This window comes from Mastigoproctus giganteus, chromosome 10 (genome assembly GCF_048544385.1).
Source record: "Mastigoproctus giganteus isolate SK-2022 chromosome 10, ASM4854438v1, whole genome shotgun sequence".
NCBI classification, from domain to species: domain Eukaryota; kingdom Metazoa; phylum Arthropoda; class Arachnida; order Uropygi; family Thelyphonidae; genus Mastigoproctus; species Mastigoproctus giganteus.
In genome coordinates, this window is record NC_143584.1 from 112,683,384 (window position 1) to 112,706,409 (window position 23,026).

The 23,026-nt window shown below is 38.0% G+C and overlaps 1 protein-coding gene across 7 annotated transcripts in view; it reads right to left on the reverse strand.

Moving 5' to 3' along the window:
* The window catches only part of LOC150079226 (lisH domain-containing protein ARMC9-like), a 446,058-nt gene that overhangs the window by 120,454 nt on the left and 302,578 nt on the right, over positions 1–23,026 (reverse strand). The gene's annotated exons all lie outside the window — the stretch shown is intronic.

The following is a 23,026-nucleotide window of genomic DNA, read 5'->3' on the forward strand; positions in this document are numbered from 1 at the left end:
CTTTACAACCCTATGAAAATACGAATAATATACAAAATAAAGTGCTTTTCAGATGAGCCAATCATATCAAAAGGGTCCAAATACCTTGCCTTGAACACATGAAAGAAAATGAGACAGCAAAGCATTTAGTAGCCAATAATCACAGACTCTGATTATAAGACCACTGAAATTCATGCAGTAAGTTCAGTTCACAAGAAGAAAATACAAGGAAGCTTATTATATATGAAGTCGTTCAAATTTTTCTAAAATAATTAACAAAATACTGTCAAAGCTAAAATAAAACAAAACTGAAACTCTAGATTTAAAAAAAAAAGAATTCTTTACGAAGTAATGCAGCCTTCCAGCAGCCAATACCTGATGCTCAAATCCCACTCAGTCAACTGAGCTGAACAATCATCTAGAGGAAGTGACAACATACAGCCACAGGCAACTAAACTGTTAAGGGGATCAACTAAAATAGCCCAAAGAAACTAAACATACCTGCACTAAAGGCATGTGATGATTTTCTACCAAGTATCCACAACTGTGCACTGCCAACTAAAAATGGTTTTTGTTCACTTTTAATCCATTATCACACTGAAGACATCTGAGATCGCATAAACACAAAATGTTTGAATTTCCTGTATGTTTAGCAAATTTAATGAACACTATTTCCAAAATAGTGTATAATTAAAGTTATATATTATTTTATATTTTAATGGAAAATGGAGAGTCGTGCATTGAATATCCACAATATTCTCCAGTCCTGGTGCCATCAGATTACAACTTGACATATTTAATAAAAGAAGTCACACTTGTATATCTAATCAAAGTTTTAGGTATCACTAATGCATTCACAGTTTCACTGTGTGGAAGTGTTAAGTACTACCATAACATTTTTGCACTTTGGTGACTTGAAGTTTAGGCATACCCACGAGCTGGTACATGAAAATGATGCCACAGATCCTTAAAGATTGTAAAGCCCCTGTTCCCTTTAACATGGTATGATTAACATTCTTGACACGTGTTCAATATTATAATATTGAAGAATATATTGGATCTTCAATATTGGAGAAGTCTTTATAACATATGAGTGATATTTAAATCTTCAACTGGAATAATATTGAAGATGCAATCTTCTCGTGATTTGTCTTGAAAATCCAATCATATTACTGAATGTGACTTCCTTAAGGAAGTCACACTTAGTAATATAATTGGATAATTGATTGATATTTGGTTTTTTTAGGAGCATTAGCAACTAAGGCCAAATTGCTTTGGGGACATGGGGTGGTCATTCCCTGACCTTTCCACATCCTCCGTATTTGGTTGTCACGGGCTCTAACCCTGGTCTAATCAAGAAGTGTGTGCTATGCACTGCCGCTCCTGCCTAACTGGCTACAGAGAATATAACTGCATCTCCAAGACACATCATAAGAAGGAAGCGCCAATAGGCAGACTGCTTATCTATCAGTAGAAACCGTTTTACTTTTCACAAAATTAAAATATGTAATTGAACCAGGCACAAACATGATTTAGCATTAGCCTTATAGTGCAAGCAAGCAAGCCACAGACTTTGTAGCGCCAGCCAAAAATAAAATTGGCAAGAAGTCAAAAAGATCTATGAATTTTGAGCAAACTAAATAACAAGAAGGAAACTTGACAGAAATTTGGCATATTCACTAATGGTACCAAAGACTTTTAATTTTAACATTGTGGAAAGCAGCAACAGCCTTCACTCAATTTGCCACATTACAATAAACATCAGAAGTTTTTTTTTTTTTTTATTATTATTATTATTATTATTTTTTTTTTTAATGAAAATCCCAAACACGAGAGGTATTAAAACCTATAGTATTTAGTACCGTGCTTGGGTTGGAGGTTGAGAAGACGAAAGAAGTTATTTGTTGACATTAGACTTGAACTTCTGTAGACTGTAATTTTCAGGAAATATGTACGAAGGAAGGTTGTTCCAAAATAACGGCAGTTGAACGAATAAACAAGGAAGATGAAAAGTTGGTTCTGTGAGTTTGAAGTTGGACAGTAAACAGATGTTGGCTGCTGGTGGCACGTGTTTGGACTATTTTGAAAGAGAGAGTTCGAATTATAGAAGCCAATTCAGAAGAACAATGCCTAGGGAAGTATCTGTAGAAAAGACTTGCAGCAGAAACAGTATGTCTATGAGACAGCGAGTGGAGAGACTCTGTTAGAGAGGAGTCATAAATTAACCTAACTGCCCTCTTCTGAATGGAATCTAGAAGCCTGAGAGAGGTTTTGGGGGCACCACCCCAGATGTGGGAACAATATTTCATTGCAGGGCGGATTTGCGATTTATACAGAGTGAACAGCTGTTTGGAAGAAAAGTAACACTGAGAGCGAAAGAGAAAACCAAGTTTTTTAGATGCAAAGGAAGCAATATTTGTAATGTGCTTATGCTAAGAGAGATTAGAAGTCAGGATAATCCCTAAAAGAGATATATCATTTTGCTTAGAAATTGGAGTGTCACCAAAGATAAGCAAAAGAGCAGAAGAATCCTTTTTGCGAGATATAAGACAAGACAGTTTTAGAAGGATTGAATTCAACCAAGTTGTCTTTGCACCACTGGAGAATTACCCCAAGATCGGCATTTAAGGAATTGGTAGCGGATATTCGAGAAGTTGAAGCTGATTCAGCAGGGCAAGGTTTCTCAAAATGGAAAGTGGAATGCAATGTGCTATCATCGGCAAAATTATGGAGAGGATTTCCAGTCAATGGAAGAAGGTCATTAATATACAAGAGGAAAAGAGTGGGGGAAAGAAATGAACCCTGGGAGACACCAGCATTAGTGGAAAAGTTAGAAGACAGAGAGCCATCTACCATCACTCTCAGTGAGCTATCAGAGAAAAAACTATATAACCAATTACAAAAAACAGTTGGCAAACCATAAGATGGAAGCTTGTTTAGGAGACCTTTATGCCAAACACGATCGAAAGCCTTTGAGATGTCAAGAGCAACTGCTTGTGCTTCCCCGAACTTTTCCATTGAATTTGTCCATAAATGGGTAACATAAGCCAGAATATCACCAGTGGATCGACACTGACGGAATCCATACTGGCGATCATTGATCAGACGGAAGATTTCTAGGTGGTTTAAGATTTGGTGGTTAATTGATTTCTTCATTACTGTAGAAAGAGTAGAAGTAATTGCAATGGGACGATAATTGGATGGGAGGGATTTGTAAACCTTTTTAGGAACTGGGTGAGTATGAGCAAATTTCCAAGCAGAAGGAAAAACGCCTTTGGAATAAGAAATTGAAAAAAGGTGGCAAAGAACAGGAGTAAGTTCAGGAGCACAGGTTTTGAGTCCAAGTGGAGAAATATTGTTGAAGTGAAACATAAGAAAAGCACCTGGGATGGATGGGATCTATCCACTTATATTAAAGGAGGCGGCAAAGCAACTAAGCAAACCCTTAGCCATAATTATGAGAGCGTCCTTGGACTCAGGGGAGGTTCCCACGGACTGGAGATGTGCAAATGTATTCCCAATTCACAAAGGGGGATCGAAGGGTGACACGAGTAATTACAGACCAGTTAGTTTAACTTCTGTTCCGGGTAAAATAATGGAGTCACTGGTTAAAGATGCATTGCAGGATCATCTAGACAAGACTGCAGCAATAATTCAGACACAGCATGGGTTTGTTAAGGGAAAGTCTTGTCTGACAAATATGATAGGATATTATGATGTGGTTACAAAGAAACTGTATGCAAAAAATAATTTTGATATCATATATTTGGATTTCAGGAAAGCTTTTGACACTGTTGCGCATGGAAGACTATTGTACAAATTGGAGAAGAATGGTATTAAGGGTAAGTTGCTACAATGGATAAAAGGATGGTTTGATTTTGATTTGGTAGTTGTTGGCGCATCGGCTTCTGTGGCCATATTGCACCTCCCAAGGTTTTTGCAGTACTTTGATCCAAGCCCGAGGCGGGAATCGAACCCGCGACCTTTGGGTTGCCGGGCAGGTACTTTACCCACTCGGCTAGCCCGGTCGGCTAAAAGGATGGTTAAGTGGGAGAAGACAGAGGGTGGTAATCAATGGGTGCTGCTCTTCTTGGACTAATGTTATTAGTGGGGTCCCACAGGGTTCGGTGTTAGGTCCACTGTTGTTTTGTATATTTATCAATGATATTGATATAAGGTATATCAGGCTTAATGTCGAAGTTTGCAGATGATACAAAGGTTGGCAGGGTTGTTAATGACAGTAATGGCAGTGTGCTACTGCAACAGGATCTCGATAATTTGGGCCGATGGGCTAAGCAGTGGCAACTGAAGTTTAACCTTGACAAATGCAAAGTACTGCATATGGGTAGAAGTAACCCCAGAGAAACGTACCAACTGTGTGGTACTACACTTAAGGTAGTGGAAAATGAAAAAGACCTGGGAGTAATTGTGCACTCAGATATGAAGTTTTCTGAGCAATGCAGCCAGGCTGCCAGGGCAGGTCATGGGGTTTTGTCAATGATATATAGGAATTTTGCTAGCAGGGAAAAGGAGGTGATTATCCCTCTGTATAAGGCAATGGTCAGGCCACGCCTTGAGTACTGCGTACAGGTCTGGAGGCCTCATTTTAGGAAGGATGTAGATTTACTTGAGCGTGTACAGAGAAGGGCAACAAAGATTGGTGAGGGGAATGAAGAGATCCTCTTACCAAGAGAGGCTTAAGTTCTGCAAATTGCAGTGGCTAGAGACTAGGCACCTGCGCGGTGATCTGATTGAGGTGTATAAGGCCTTGAATGGGTTGAGCACGCTGAATTCTGATAGGATCCTTCCACTTGTTCAGATTACGAACCTAAGGGAGCATAAATTCAAATTAAGAAAAGACAGATGTAGAATAGATGTGCGGAAATTTGCCTTTAGCCAGCGGGTGGTTAATTGCTGGAACAAACTTTCATCTGTCGTTGTGGAAGTTGATAGTTTGAATAAATTTAAGGAGGAACTGGACAGGCATTTGGAGGGAATGGTGTGATTTTTTTTTTTTTTTTTTGGCTGATGCTGCATAAGCTCATAACACTTGCTTTCTTGCATCATATGCCACTACTATCATCAGGACCTGGATCTTTCTTAGAATCAAGATTCATGAAAATCCTTCTGACATGCTTTTGACGAAAGACCACAGGAGGCACTGAATGGAGCGTGTTGGGAATGGTGGGAGGTGTTTTACCAAGATCATTAATACATGAGTTCGAAGAAAAATGGGATGCTAGCAGCTCAGCTTTATCCTTGGCTGAAGTGACAACAGAATCAACTGGTTTTGACAGAGGAGGGAGCAGAGATGGACAAAAGTTGGGGCCAATAAGCTTTGGCAAGAGAACAGAATGCTCGGCTACATTAGGGCAAGAAGCAAGTTTTCTACTCTTAGCCTGTTTAAAATCAAGTTTGGACTGATTAATAACTGCTTAACAATTGTTGTGAGCTTTGGTGTAGGCAGAATATGAAACTGGAGATTTGGAAACAAGCCAATTAGGATACATAACATTTTTCTCTTGAACAGCCTTAGCACATTTATTGGAAAACCAAGGTTTAGATAAAGGATGAGATTTTGAAGTGGAGTGTGGAATATAGGATTACATTCCTACAAGATTAATTTCACTGACACGATTTGAGCAAACGTTGACATCAGAAGTTTTGAAACAGTAATCCGACCAAGGAAAAGAAGGAAATAAATCTTGCACTTCATCCCATTTTGCACTCTTGTAATCAGAGGCGGATTTCGCCCTGGACCCCGACTTCTGAAGGGCCCACACAAAACCCCAACTTTATACAAAAAACACCAAAAAATTAGTTGAACTAATATGTTCAACTATTAGTTCAAAACTTTGTGATTATTATTATGCTATTATTAATTATACTATACATAATATTATATTCAAATTTTATTGGAAATAAAACATTAATAGTACATAATATTTTTTATTTATTTAAAAAAATGGTTAACACGTATTTTTATTTTCCCTGTCTCTCTCTTTTTTTTAAGGGGCCCAATATTTTCTTCTGCGCCTGGGGCCTCAACCGACCTTAATCCGCTACTGCTTGTAATGCCAAACAATACGAGGTTGGGAATAGTCATGAGATAAAGGCTCCATTGGAGAAGAGACAATCATCAAGTTGTGATCTGAGGTGCCTAAAGGACCACTCACTTTGACAGTGTACTTAGAAGGGATGTATGTGAGAAAAAGATCAAGCATGTTGCCTGCATGGTTAGGATTGTCCGGTATTCTTGTAGGTAAATGAACAATCTGTGCAAGGTCATTAGTAATTGCAAAAGCCTCAGCATCTCGACGAGCTGGGTCGGTACGGCTAGAAAATGGAAGCCAGCTGGAGTTGTGAACCTTAAAATCACCAAGGAAAATTACCTCACTGTTAGGAAAGTTGGACTGGAGAAAGTCAAGTTGCAAAGTGAGAAAGTCAAAGAGCTCCAAGTGATTAGTGGAGTTGGGAGAACGGTAGAGACAACAGATGAATCTGACACAATGAGGTAGAGAGATTTTTAGCCAGAGAAGATTGAAAAAAGGAGATTTCAAATTACAAAGTCACTGACAGGGAATATCAGAATGGACATATGCACAAGTAGCACCTTTGAGATGAAAGGAATCATACAGCAAATAATTTGGGCAATTGAGATGAGCATTAGTTGAATCAACCGATAACTGAGATTCTGTCAGAAAAAGTACACCGGGTTTGGCAAATTGCAAGTGGAAATGGACATCGTTGAGATTAGAACTGAGAGCACATATATTTGTGAAATGAACTAGGAAGTGTTTGGGAGGTTTAGATCTTTTCGCAGATAAGCTTACTCTATGAGTTTGACAATTCATGGTGTATTCAATAGTAAGAAAATGTGGGGGAGGGACATGATGTGTGAAGTATTGAAATTTTTGGACATGGCATACACATGGTAAGAATATACCCATTTCTTCCCACCGAACTGTGGTGCCAGTGACAAACATGGTGAGTGCTTCCATCAAGACATCACAGCGATGGAACAAAGATAAAAAAGGAAATGGAGTGCCACAACATTAGTTGATTATTGTTGGATGGTGAAAAGGGATGCTCCCGAAGTTTGTTGTTTGTTATTTTGGTTTTTAGGAACATTAGCAACCAAGGCCATATTGCTCCGGGATATGCGGTGGTCATTCCCTGAATGACCTTTCCGCATCCTCCGTATTCGGTGGTGACGGGCTCGAATCCCGGTCCAATCAAGAAGCGTATGCTACGCACTGCTGCTCCTTCCCACCTGGTTACGGAGGCACCTTGCTCCCGAAGAGCTGAATACAAGTGAAAAGTGAAAAGGTCCTGTATTTGATACAGGTATGTTCGTAGCTACATCTTACTGCCATATAAATAAAAAATACCTTGTATAAATAAAAAACACTACTTTTTTCAAAAACAAGAGCCAATCTGCCATCTTAAGCAATAAGCACTATTTCCATGTTAAAAACCCCAAAATCTATGAAGTAACTTACTTTCATGCCCATAACAAAATATGACCCAAAATTTGTTGTTCAGTGTTATCTAAAGAGCAAGCAGAATTCACAAAGCGTTTTCAAAATAGTTCATTATGTAAGATAGTATGTTTCTGTAAAGTAGTCTTCTGAAGAAAATGGGAGTTGAACATAATCCTAATGAATTCCATATATTTATTGATGACTCAAAATAATTTTAAACGCAGTTTTTTGGCAATAGAAATGCATTCTAATCAGTTCCTTTCCTGTGAGGAGAAGATTGTAAAGAATATGATGAGTCTTTACATGCAAATGGAATGGGCAAGCAAGTGAGAATATCTTGTTCTTCTTCTTGTTATTATTATTATTATTAGTCATATGGTGCAAGGAAGTCTGAGGCTTATGCTGCACTGGCAAAAAAAAAATTGAGTTACCCTAACGGAGAGAGAGAGAAGTAGAAAGGAATCACCAAGAAAGAAAGAGAAGAATGATGATATCCAGCAGGACCCTGGGTGTGCCAAGCCCATACTCACCAGATGTGAGCCCCTGCTCATAAAGTCATCCATAACCATGGGTGACTTTAATCTGGCCCAGACTGACTGGAATAAGTCGGAGGGAAACTCATCATGGGGAAAACTTTTTCAAATAAACTAGATTATTATTTGTACCATCACGTTAGAGAAAGTAGTAGGAGTGAGAATATTCTTGACCTCATCATTACTAACAAATCAGATGACTTCACAGGGCTTAAAGTACAAGAACCATTATCAGGAAGTGATCGTTCAATTGTCATTTAGAAGATGAAGAAAGAAGTTGCACTAGTTAAAGGTACAGGCATGGGTTTTAACTTCAAAAGAGGGGGCTTTGACAGTTTAAGGCACTATACGGCATCTGTGAACTAGGCAGATTGCTGAGGGATGGCAAATACATTTGAATTATGGAATACCTTTAAAGCAAAAATCACAGAATCTATGAACAAATACATACCTTTAAGAAAATATTGCAGGAGCAGGATGCCAAAATGGATGACAGCAGAACTACCTGGTCAAATAGAGCAGAAAAATATAGCATGGGACAGTTACAAAGTAATAAAAAGTACTGAAGCCTACAACAGGTATAAGTTGACCTGTAATAAACAGGTACAAGTTGATGAATTTGAAGTGCTAGTCATGATATCAAAGGCAGATATCGTTGGGATATCAGAGACATGGTGTCACACAGAAACAAGAAATGCAGAATTGGAATTTGGAGAGCACTATGTGTACAAAAAGGATAGACTGGATAGGAAGGGAGGAGAGGTTATGCTGTTAGTTAAGAAACACAAAATCTAAGGAAGGGTAACCAGCTGACATGGGTGAACAGTGCAATATTGAGTCAGTTTGGTGTGACATAAGCACTGGGAAAGCAAAATTGAAAGTAGGAGTGTGTTATAGGATGCAAAGAAAAAGAGCAGACTTCTTTACTTAGGTAAACTCTGGAAGGAAGGGGATGAATCAGATTGGTCCACTTGATATTGATGGTTCAATTGCTGATTAACTTGCTGAGATAGCTGACAAACTGAATGAGTATTTTGCATCTACATTCACACATGAAGAATGTCTGTAAGGAAGTGGAGGCTAGAAGCTTATCAAACTCTAGGAGGGAGCTAAGTATTTTGTAATAACTGAGAACAAAGTGGAGGAGAAATTGTTGAAATTGAACATAAGAAAGGCACCTTGGGTGAATGGGATCTATCCAGTTATATTAAAGGAGGCATCAAAGGAAGTAAGCAAACCCTTAGCCGTAATTATGAAAGCTTCCTTGGACTCAGGGGAGGTTCCCTGGACTGGAGATGTTCAAATGTGTCCCCAATTCACAAAGGGGATTGAAGGATGATACGAGTAATTACAGACTTGTTAGTAAGTCGCTGGTTAAAGAAGTGACCAGGAGTCACTGGTTAAAGAAGCACTGCAGGATCATCTAGACAAGACTGCAGTTATGGTTCAGACACAGCATGGGTTTGTTAAGGGGAAGTCTAGCCTGACAAATTTCATACTATGATGTGGTCACAAATGAGCTGGATTCAAAAAATAATTTTGATATTATATACTTGGATTTTAGGAAAGATTTTCCTTTTGATACTGTTGCACATGGAAGACTACTGTACAAATTGGAGCAGTATGGCATTAAGGGCAAGTTGCTACAATGGATAAAAGGATGGTTGAATGGGAGAAGACAGTGATAATCAACAGACACTGCTCTTTGTGGACTAATGTTGTTAGTGATGTCCCCCAGGATTCGGTTTTGGGCCTATTGTTGTTTTGTATATTTATCAATAACATTGATGAAGGTATATCAGTAAGTAAGTAAGACAGTAAGCTATTGCAAGAGGATCCAGAAAATTTGGGCAAATGGGCTGAGAAGTGGCAACTGAAGTTTAACATTGACAAATGCAAAGTACTGCATATGGGTAGCACTAACTACAAAGAAATTTACAAACAGTGTGGTGTTACACTTAGGAAAGTGGAGAATGAAAGAGACCTGTAGTTGTGCAGTCTGATATGAAGTTTTCTGACCAGTGCAAGTCTTGGGGTCTTGTCAATGACATACAGGAATTTTGCTAGCAGGGATAAGGAGGTGATTATCCCCTTGTATAAGGGGATAATCACCTCCTGATCCCTGCTAGCGAATAGCAGGCAATGGTCAGGCCACACCATGAGTACTGTGTACAGGTCTGGAAGCCTCATTTTAGGAAGGATGTAGAGTTGCTAAAATGTGTACAAAGAAGGGCAACAAGACAGGTGAGGGGAACAAAGGGGTGCTCTTATGAAGAAAGGCTTAAGTTCTGCAAATTGCAGCATCTGGAAACTGCACCTGCAAGGTGATCTAATTTTTTTTTTTTTTTTTTATGTGAACCCCAAACACGAGAGGTATTAGAACCTATAGTATTTAGTACCATGCTTGGGTTGGAGGTTGAGAAGACGAAAGAAGATATTTGTTGACATTGGACTTGAACTTCTGTAGATTGTAATTTTCAGGAAATACGTATGAAGGAAGGTTGTTCCAGAAAACGGCAGTTGAATGAATAAATGAGGAAGATGAAAAGTTGCTTCTGTGGATTTGAAGTTGGACAGTAAATGGATGTTGGCTGGTGGCGGCACGTGTTCGGACTGTTTTGAAAGAGAGAGCGGGAATTATAGAAGCCAATTCAGAAGAACAGTGCCCATGGAAGTATCTGTAGAAGAGGCATGCAGCAGAAACAGTACATTTATGAGAAAGCGAGTGGAGAGACTCTGTTAGAGATGAATCATTAATTAACCTAACTGCTCTCTTCTGAATGGAATCAAGAAGCCTGAGAGAGGTTTTGGGGGCACCACCCCAGTTGTGAGAACAATATTCCATGGCAGGGCGGATTTGCGATTTATACAGGGTGAGCAGTTGTTTGGAAGAAAAGTAACGCCGAGAGTGAAAGAGAAAACCAAGTTTTTTAGATGCAGAGGAAGCAATATTTGTTATGTATTGTAAAAGAGAGCCATCTACCATCACTCTCAGTGAGTGATCAGAGAGAAAACTGGATAACCAATTACTAAAAACAGTTGGCAAACCATAAGATGGAAGCTTGTTTAGAAGACCTTTATGCTAAACACGATCAAAAGCCTTTGAGATGTCAAGAGCAACTACTTATGTTTCACCGAACCTTTCCATTGAATTAGTCCATAAATGGGTAACACAAGGCAGAATATCACCAGTGGATCGACACTGACGGAATCCATACTGGTGCGATCGTTGATCAGATAAAAGGTTTCTAGGTAGTTTAAGAGTTGGCGGTTAATTGATTTCTCCATTACTTTAGAAAGAGTAGAAGTAATTGCAATGGGATGTTTAATTGGATGGGAGGGATTTGTCACCCATTTTAGGAACTGGCGGAATATGAGCAAATTTCCAAGAAGAAGGAAAAACACCTTTGGAATAAGAAAGTGAAAAAAGGCGGAGAAGAATAGGAGTAAGTTCAGGAACACAGGTTTTGAGAACAAGTGGAGAAATACCATCAGGACCTGGAGCTTTCTTAGTATCAAGATTCATCAAAATCCTTCTGATATCCTTTTGACGGAAGACCACAGGAGGCAATGAATGGAGCGTGTTGGGAATGGTGGGAGGTGTTTTACCAAGATCATTAATACATGAGCTGGAAGAAAAATGGGATGCTAGCAGGTCAGCTTTATCCTTGGCTGAAGTGACAACAGAACCATCTGGTTTGGACAGAGGTGGGAGCAGAGATGTGTAAAAGTTGCAGCCAATAGCTTTGGCAAGAGCATTAATGGAGAAATTAGAAGACAGAGAGCCATCTACCATCAACCTCAGTGAGCAATCAGAGAAGCAAGTTTTCTACTCTTAGCCTGTTCAAACTCTAGTTTGGACTGATTAATAACTGCTTTACAATTGTTGAGAGCTTTGGTGTAGGCAGAAAATGAAACTGAAGAATTAGAAACAAGCCAATTACGATATGCAACATTCTTCTTTTGAACAGCCTTAGCACATTTATTGGAAAACCCACGGTTTAGATAAAGGACGAGATTTTAAAGTTGAGTGTGGGATAAAGGATTCCATTCCTGCAAGAATAATTTCACTGACACGATCTGAGCAAACGTTGACATCAGAAGTTTTGAAACAATAATCCGACCAAGGAAAAGAAGAAAAGAAGTCTCGCAGGTCATCCCATTTTGCATTCTTGTAATGCCAAACAACTCGAGGTTGGGAATAGCCATGAGATAAAGGTTCCATGGGAGAAGAGACAATCACCAAAGTTGTGATCTGAAGTGCCTAAAGGACCGCTCAGTTCGACCGTGTACTTAGAAGGGTTGTTTGTGAGAAAAAGATCAAGTGTATTGGCTGTATGATTAGGATTGCCTGGTATTCTTTTAGGTAAATGAACAATCTGTGCTAGGTAATTAGTAATTGCAAAAGCCTCAGCATCTCGATCTGCTGGGTCGGTGTGACTAGAAAATAGAAGCCAGCCAGAGTTGTGAACATTAAAATCACAAAGTAAAATTACCTCACTGTTAGGAAAGTTGGACTAGAGAAAGTCAAGTTGAAAAGAGAGGAAGTCAAAGAGCTCCAAGTGATTAGTGGAGTTAGGAGAACGGTAGAGACAACAGATGAATTTGACACAATGAGGCAGAGAGAATTTAAGCCAGAGAAGATGAAAGAGAGGAGATTCCAAATTTCCAAGTCTCTGACAGGGAATAATTTGGGCATCTGAGATGAGCAGTAGTTGAATCAACCGATAACTGGGATTCTGTCAGAAAAAGTACATGGGGTTTGGCAGACTGCAAGTGGAAATGGACATCATTGAGATTAGAATTGAGACCACTTATATTTGTGAAATGAATTAGGAAGTGCTTGGGAGATTTAGATCTTTTCGCAGATAAGCCTGCTCTATTAGTTTGACAATTCATTGTCTATTCAATAGTAAGAAAAAGTGTGTGGGACATGCTGTATGAAGTAATGAAATTTTTGGATATGACGTGGTAAGAATATACCCAGATCCTTAACGTGGCCTCAACAATGCTCGCCGCATACACACTACTCTGACTCCCTCCAGTCACTATCTGGCAGAGTAGAGGTAGCAAGATAGAGGTAGCACTAGCTGATCTGGAAGCCTCCTAGAGAGTTACCAATAGGTTCGGTCTGGTGTACTAACTAGTGGCCTGCGACCACTGTTTTAGAGCTGTACCCCCGAAATGTAAGGAATATTGGATCTCGCCACGACATTCATCATAACCTCAAAAGTCATCAATCATACTGCATGATGGAAGAGATAGGGAAGGGTTGACCGGAACTTAGCTCTAGAGACTAAACATGGGTTCCACCACTTCAAGCCTCCAATAAACAAAGTGGTGGTATTTCACCGGTTGATGAGAGTCATCTACCACCTAGTACTGCTTGGTAACATAGAGGGGTGGCGTTCCTCCATGTGTTGTGGTGTGCACGCCACATCTTGACCCCTGCTTACGCTGGTGCACACCTGGGTGGTCACCCACCATGTACTTGTGCATGGAGGTTATACCCAGGATTACTAACAGTCCGACCATCATGAAGGTGCAAGCAAAGGATTTGGCTGTCACAGACCATCCGGACTTCGCCGAAATTGGGTCCACTTGACTTGAGTGTCACCCGAATATCAGTTCCATGAGCGTTTTAGACTCTCAGGTAGCAAGTACAGCTTGCTACCTGAGAGTCTAATTGAGGTGTATAAAGCATTGAATGGTTTGAGCAAGCTCAATGTTGATGGGAATGTTCCTCTTGCTCAGATTACTCATCTGAGGGAGCATAAATTCAAATTGAGGAAAGACAGTTGCAGAATAGATGTACGAAAATTTGCCTTTAGCCAATGGGTAGTTGATAGTTGGAACAAACTTCCATTTGTCTTGGTGGAGGCCGACAACTTAAAGAAGTTCAAAGCAGAATAGACAAGTTTGGAGTAAATGGATGGGTGAAATGAGAAGGTTTTTTATTTTTTTTATTTCTTTTTATTTGGCTGATGCTATATAAGCTTGGTTTCTTCCTCTACTAATGCTAATAGCACCACAATTAAGGTTAGGGAGGCAAAGACTGTGTTGCGGAGAGCATTAGCTAAGAGGGCAGAGAATGGGGATAAGGAATTTTTGATGTATGTGAATACAAGGAAGAAAGGTCATCAGATCAAACTCTTGTCCACTGGGTGTGGGAAAGTCTTAGATAACCCAGATGATGTTGCGAATGAATTGAATAAGTACTTTGCATTGGTCTTTACTGACGAAAAACCCTTCATGATGATAAGAGGCTGTGCAAGTGAGCCTCATGAAATTAGTGATGTCGTAATTACAGATGATTGTTATTAGAAAAACGTTTGAGCATAATGGCAAGTAAGGCTAATGGAGTTGATGGCATATACCCAGTAGTTTTGTGGGAGTGTATTGAACTATTGAGGTTAATTATGAGGGCATCTTTGAACTTGAGGGAGATTCCTTTGGATTTTAGAGAAGTACCAATGTATTGCCAATACATAAAAGTGGTTCTAAGAGTGGAGCTGGTAACTACACATTGATTAGTCTGACTTCGGTGGTAGGAAAAATCTTAGAGGCAGCGATTAAGAGTGCACTTGGGACATTTAGATAGATATGGTATTCTGAAGGACATATAACATGACTTTGTTAAGAATAAATCATGCTTAATTAATTTATTAGGCTATTTTGACACACTGGAATAATTAAAGACAAACACCAGCCAAGGAATTAAACATTTTTACTATAAAAATAAAATATACAGTAATAAAATATAATGAAAACACTATCGGAAGACTAAAATATTACAATAAATTACGATAAAATAAACTACGATAAAACAACAACACTATTGAAGAAGGAGACAGCAGTCTCCGAAAGCTTCAGGTTTTATCTCTTTTAATCCAGTTTATTTTAGATAATTTTATTGTTTCGGTATTTTTAACTATATTTATTGTAATATTTTAGTCTTCCGATAGTGTTTTCGTTATATTTTATTTCTGTATATTTTATTTTTATAGTAAAAATTTTTAATTCCTTGGCTGGTGTTTGTCTTTAATTACTGCAGTATGGAATTTCCCAGCCCCATAGGCCTGTTTGAAGATATTTTGACACGGTTTATTTGGATTTTAGCAAAACATTTGACTTGGTCCCTCATGAGTGGTTACTGTATAAGCTGAACAGGTTGGGATTACTGGTAAGATTCTAAGATGGATTGCTGGGTGGCTGCAAAGGCACAGAGAGGGCTGTGATTAACTGATATTCTTCAGATTGGTATAATGTCAGGAGTGGGGTCCTTTAAGGATTAGTTCTTGGACCACTGTTGTTTCTCATTTTCAAAAATGACATTGATGAAGAGAGTGAAGGTGTGATGTCAAAATTTTCAGATGACTTAAGATTGGCAGAGTTGTTAATGATCAGTGCCAAGCAGTGCTCATTCAGGATGACTTGAACAGACTTCAAAGATAGAGAAGTGGCAGCTATGTTTTAATGATGCTAAATAGACTTGGGGAACAGAAACCCACAAATAAATTATACACTTGGTGGGGTTGAATTATAAACACTGGAGAAGAAAAGGGATCTGGGAGTTACAACACAGGCAGACATTTCTGAACAGGGTAAACAGGTAGCCAGGAAAGCCCATGGTGTTCTATTGATGATTTATTGATCGAATATCATCCTGTTGAGATAGGGAGGTCACAATCCCACTATCTAAGGCAATTGTAAGACCACATTTGGAGACCTGATCTGAAAAATGACATTGAGCTTTTTGAAAAGATCCAAAGATGAGCAACTCGAATGGTGAGATTGGCAGAAGGATCACTGTATGAGGAAAGACCGATTACTACAGAGTTTGGTAACCAGGAACTTCAGAGGTGACCTGACTGACGTCTATAAGGCTCTGAGAGGGATTAGTAAAATGACTGAAGGTGGAATTTTAATTGCTATAAAGAAATCCTGAACTGGGGATCATAATTTCAAATTACAGGGTTTGGTTGAAGTTTAGATTACATTGTAGGAAATTTTGTTTTAGCCAGTGAGTCGTTGATTGCTGGAACAAGCTGCTCTCTCAGGTAGTTGAGGCTGACAGTTTGAATAAATTCAAAGATCAATTGGATAGTCACCTGTGTGAGGAGGAAAGCATATAATTTGTATTTTCTTATCTACTTTTTTTTCTTTTTTTTTTTGCCAGTGCAGCAAAAGCCTGTGGCTTCCTTACACTATATGGCAAATACTATCACCATTACTTCATGCTGTGGGCTTGAAAGAAACATATGAAAGTATGTCCAAGAACCTGAGCGCAAAAAGTGACTTGGCTTAGAATGTCTGTGGTGATATTAATGTAACTGGAATTACTCACTGTTCTTCAGATTGGTTTCACAAAATACTGTTGTTTTCTTATGTTTGTGGGACAGTCATGCAACACAATAAAAGTATATTTAGCAGCAGTGGGAAAAGAGAGAGGAATTTTTATGAGGGAAAGTAATATTACTCTTCCCTCATAAAAATCTATATTCTGTATTATATAAAATATGTTCCACTGACTGAACCAAAAAAAAGTTCTTCTTCTTCTTCTTCTTCTTCTACCTTTGCATATAAAGCTTGGATTAGTGAAAGAAAGGAAGGCATTTCTCAGTTTAACATATGCAAAACTGAAAGTAGGAATTTTCACTGGATTTCAAATAAAGAAACTCATCAAAGATGATATACAGGGTATCTCAAAAGTATTGGTACAAACGTTTAGGGGAGGTAGGTAACATCTAAAGGAATGTGAATTGCATAGGAACCCATAACCGGAAACATCAGCGTAAGTCGATACACGGCGCTGTTCATCAGTTTGTGAGAGGGAAAATTTCTGGTTTACTCATTCAAGCAGTAGTCGCCGCATGAAGAGCATGCACCTAGTGTATGGATTAGCAGAGGGCAGAGGGCAATGGATGAGCCACTCAATGAATTTATGGAGAATGCTTCCCAGACAGACAGACATGTACCGGACCACCGTTTATTTGCGCGTATGCATCAAAATTTGTGCGATTATGGGTCATTTAGAGGTAACAGGAGTAGTGCGGGCAGACCACATTTGACACAAACTCCCGCCATGGAAGAAAGTGTGTTGAATGCCATCCAGAATAATCCTACTACCAGCACACGTGCCGTTGCCTCAGGAGTGTCTCGCAACATTTGGTTTCAACATGATGGGGTGCCTGCCCATTATGGGAGGTGTGTTCGTGACCATTTGGACAGGCGTTTTGGGCATTGACAGATTGGCCATGGTGGACCGGTTGCCTGGCCCCCACGCTCACCTGATTTATTGAGCCTTGATTTCTTTCTGTGGGGAGGGCCCTCAAATCTATCGTGTATGAATCGCCTGTGGAGACTGAAATGGATCTCGGGGCGAGACTTGTCTGCGCTGCTGCAGTAGTGTCAAAGAAACTCCAGGTGTGTTCGACCGTGTCCACCAATCCATGCTGCATCGGTGTCACGCATGCATCACGTGTCATGGTGGAACCTTCGAGCATCTGTTGTAACATCAAGAAATGCATCCATCTTGTACTCTGTTAATATTATGTCAAATAAATGTTTGCCACTAATTACTGTCTTGTGTCATTTCTGCTTCTTGTGCCTCTGCTACTACTTTCCCGTGACATTTCCGGTTATGAGTTCCTATGCGATTTACATTCCTTTAGATGTTACCTACCTCCCCTAAACGTTTGTACCAATATTTTTGAGACACCCTGTATTTGAAACAAAGTTAGAGGACACTAAACTAGCAGTTTGGCAAATAACACCGGAAAGAAGATAATTATGAATCTCTGTTGTAAACTTTATTGCAATATTATAAAGATAGGGGTACTTAATGTCTTTGCAAATTCATTTTATTCATTCCCATCTCAGATTTTTTCCTCAAAATTTGGGAGATATAAATGATGATCAAGGGGAATGCTTTTATCAGGATATATTCACATTCAAGACAGGTCCTAACTTGAGGATATGCAGGTACTAGAGAAAAGTTTTTTTTGGGGTCCCTGTAAAAATGTTTATTATGAGCAGGGCCTATCTAGAAAATTTTGGCAGATGGACTGAGAAGCGGTAACTGAAGTTTAACGTTGACATATGCAAAGAACTGAATATGGGTAAAAGAAATCCCAGAGGAACGTACTAACTGTGTGGTACTAACTTAGGGTGGTAGAAAATTAAAAAGACCTGGGAGTGATTGTGCAGTCAGATATGAAGTTTTCTGAGCAATGTAGACAGGCTGCCAGAGCAGATCATGGGGTACTGGCAATGATATTACAGGAATTATGGTAGTGGAGAAAAGGTTATTATCTTACTGTATAAGGAATGGCCATTCGTTACTGTATAAGGAATGGCCAGGCCATATCTTGAGTACTGCATACAGGTCTGGAGGCCTCATTTTAGGAAGGATGTAGAGTTGCTTGAGCATGTACAGAGAAGGGCAACAAGATTGGTGAGGGGAACGAAGGGGTTCCTCTTACCAAGAAAGGCTTAAGTTCTACAAATTGCAGTGGCTGGAGACTAGGCACCTGCGAGGTAATCTGATCGAGGTGTATAAGACCTTGAATGGGTTGAACACGCTGAATTCTGATGGGGCATAAATTCAAATTGAGGAAAGACAGTTGTAGAATATATGTGCAGAAATTTGCCTTTAGCCAGCAGGTGGTTAATTGCTGGAACAAACTTCCATCTGTCATTTTGGAAGTTGATAGATTAAATAAATTCACTGGAAGAACATTTAGAGGGAATAGTTGTGTGAAATTGATTTTTTTTTTTTTTGCTGATGCTACATAAGCTCATGTGCTTGCTTTCTTGTATCACATGCCTCTATTACTACTACTACTATCTTTGGAGTATTTGGTCCCTAGGCAAAATATTTTCTGGGGACCCTATGCCCTACTTTAATAGTAATAGGGTATGTGGGCTCTCGGAAAATTAGGATTACACAATCAATATAAAAATGTAAAGCAAATTAAGTTGCATATATTTCTAAGGAAATATATATAAATCTGAACATACCCGCGACACGTACATATTGACTAGAAGCTACGTTACAATTTGAAAGTATATTTTATTTGCAAATTTTATAAGGAACACGAGCACTTGTGCTCATCATCATAACGCTACTGGATATCACCAATTTTGGCTGTGTCTATTGCCATTTACGGGCCCTAGGCATGTGCCTAATTTGTCTAGGTCTGATCCAAGATGAAAAAGCAGTATGAGGTTGCAGGGATATTTCAATTATGGGAGATTACCGCTGGTTTCTTTAGAGGGAAAGCAAAATGGACTTTAAGAAAAATTCTTTGAGTGGAAAACATTTCCAGGGAAATAGAATGTAAGTAGTACATAATATGAGTGATGAAAGTACAGTACAACATCGATTATCCGAAAAGTCAGTTATCCAGTATAATTCGAAAGGCTGATCTTTCTTTTCTTTTTTTATTAACGGTAGTACAGTAAGCGCTGGTTACAGTGATCATGTTTGCAAATTGAATTTGCAAACAAAAAAACCCAATAAATCGAAAACTGCAAATTGTTTTTATTGTTTTATGGCTGTGACCTCTAGAATGCTATGTGACCTTCAGAAATGTATAAAAATATCACAGAAACTACTGGGTTTTCTCAGAAACCACGAGTGAATTTCAGATCAGTAAGAATATCTGCCTGAAACTGCGATTTATTATTTTTCTAAATTTTTTATGGTAAAATGTGAATGAAAAGAAAATGCATGGTTTTAACATTGCAACAAAAAAAAAAATGGAAATTATTAATAGAATTAGAAAACATGAAAATTTAGGAAATCTCTTAAAAGATTTTAGTGTGGGGACTTCAACAATTTACAACATCAAGAAAAATTCCAATGCTATAAGAGAATTTGTGTTGATTAAGGAGAGCGAAGGAAGATCTAGCAGGAAAAAGACTATGTTGAAACCTGAAAATGCTGCTTTAGAGATTGCACTTTATTTCTGGTTTCTTCAGAAACAAAGTTTAAAAGAACCAGTGTCTGGCCCAATGTTGTGTGAAAAGGAATTAGATTTTAATCAAAAATTAAGAGGTAATGAAGATTTTAAAGGCAAGCACAGGTTGGCTGACAAACTTTAAACTGAGACACTGTATATGTGAACTAGATAATCAATGTGAGAAACTTTCTGCAGACGAATTACCAGCAGTGTTCTTGTAAGTTTGCTTCAGTAATAGCAAATTACAAGAAAAAAAATGTTTATAATGTTGATGAGATGGGCTTATTATGGAAAGCATTACCAAGAAAATCCATAACCACTAAAAGAAAATGCCTGCACCAGGTTTTAAGACGAGAAAAGAGCAAATTACAATTGCTGTGTGTGCAAATGCCATGGGATGCACAGATTGTTTGTTATCGGTAAGGCAAAAAATCCGAGAACATTTAAAAATCTTTCTAATTTTTCTGTTTTGTATAAAAAAACATAAAAATGCCTGGATGGATGTTTCTGTTTTCCGAGATTGGTTTATAATTTTTTTAATTTAATTTTTTATTTTATTTATTTAATCTTACCTTAAGTTTGATTTTCTGTAAAATTTGGCTATCCGGAAGAGGTCTGACATCAATTATTCTGGATAACTCATGCTCTACTGTATTTTAAAATGAATAGGGCTCATTTTTAAGATAGCATATGTATCACTAAATGATATTTGAAATTAGCCATTCATTAAGTTACTAAAATTTCAGTACATCTTTCAATGGAGACATGGTTGAGACATAATTTTGGTAGGTTTGGAATCAGCAGATATATTTCCTTCAGAATCCGCAATGCTGTCTATGCAGGTACAAATTTTTATTATTTTTTTTTTAGGCCAGTGCAATTTGTCTAATCCTTTCATAAAATTTATTAAACTACCTACTTCTACAACTCCAGGAGGAAGTTTGTTTCAGCAATTAATTACTCTTTGGCTGAAAGAAAATTTCTGCATATCTATTCTGTAATCATCCTTTTCCAGTTTAAATTTCTTTCCCCTTGTTTGTGTTCATCTGAGAAAGAAAGCCATCAGTCATAATCATTTCAATTTAGGTTTTCTCATTGGTGTTTAGTTTCTTTACACTTTATATTTTCAACACTCAGATCTTTTTTTTTTTTTTGGTAAGAATAGACTTTTGTGCTCCTCACTAATCTTTTTGCTTTTTTCTGCATCCATTCCAATAGAGCTAACTCCTTTGTAAAATGAGGTCTCCAAATTTATATGCAGTAGCTTGCTCCTGTTGTTTCACCTTGTTGGGAAAAAAACTATACTGTCTAGTCCTGGTTTTCATAACTCATTTTGTAAAAATGCCTTCAATAAATGAATATATTCATTCGTTCCATTTCTACCTCCTACTCCTCAAAAAAATATGGTACGATGATCTCACTCTTGCAATTATGTACATACTGCAACCATTAGATTGTGCAATGGTTTTTCATGCAGTTCTCCAATTTGAGACAAAAAAAAAATGGTGGAGATATCTGAAGGAAAGGGTTTTTTACAATTGCCCCTTAAATATCACTGAATTAAAAGAGAAGTTCCACAAGAAATCAGAATGGCTGGTGAAAACTTGTTGTGTCAATTTCATGGAAAGTTTTCAGCAGAGATTAGGAAGCTGCATGACTTTTAAGGGAGCACATTTACTTTAACTAGTTTTTATGAATTAAAATTGCATTACTTATAATAATAAAAGTTTTTTTCAAAGAGGTTTTAAGTTTAGATTTCAAAGTTTTCTTAATAAACAATCATTTTTAATTTCAATATCGATAATTTTATACTGCTCAGCTTCATTTGCACAGTCTCTCCCCTCCTTATGATATTTCTTTTTATTATGATTAAATATCAATGCAAAGTACCTGTTCAATTCATCCAAAACTTGAGCTAGGTCATGTGATGAGTTCAATCCAATTTGTTTTTCTCTTATTTGTATAAACATATATGAGAAATTTTTGTCACCAACCTTTGCTCTCTTAGTCATCAATTTCTTGTAATCTGCCTTTTCCAGCCAAAGAAAAGGTTAGCCTATTAGTTCTTCAGTACTTTTCATCATTCTGTAAATTTTCGATGCCATCTTTTTCTGCTCTATTAGACTGGCTAGCTCTGTGCTCATTGATTGTGCTATATTTTCTTAGTACTATATGTTCCTTGATTGCTTCTGTGACTATTGCTTAAAGATATTTCATAATTCTAATGTATTCACCCTACCTCTGATATCTTCCCAATTGATAGAGGCTGTATAGCATCGTAACTTGTCACAGTCCCTGTTCCTGAAATTAAAATCATGCCTTTAATTTTAACAAACAAGAACTCTTATCTGTTAAAGGCACAAACAAGGATGCTTGATATATATGTACAAGCATTACTTCAGCCAAAATCATAAGATGAATGCATGCTTATATCCTCCCCTCTCCAAGCTAGCAGGAAATATTTGTTTAAGTAATAGAGTAAATTTAACATCTATTTTTATTTAATTAGGTTTGATTTAGTTGTTTTGCCAACTTGTAACATAATTCTACAGTAAGTGGCAGATGACTGTAATATTAATTTGTTTTCTTTAAACTCTTACCTCTGGCTTTGGTGAAGTCATTTTTTTGGTCAATTTCCTTCTTTACCTGAAGTCACCCCTCAGTATTTATTTATTATTATTATATATATACAGGTAACCCTCATATAACATGGCAGTTTGAGTCCTACAAAATCTTGTGTAATGTGAAACCATGTTATATGGAACTAAGAACCAGTATAATGAACCAATATATACTCCCCACCATGACTTATGGAAGTGAAACTTGGGCACTCACCAAAAGAATGGAAGAGAAGCTGAGAACTACACAGGGAAGAATGGAATGAATTATATTGGGAATAAGACTGTTAGATAAGAAGAGAAACACATGAATTATGCAGCAAACTCAAGTAAAGGACATTCTTATCAAAACTAAAGAACTAAAATGGTCTTGGGCAGGACACATAGCTCAAAGACATGATGACAGATGGACTAAGAAAATAACAGAATGGTACCCAAGAGGAGCT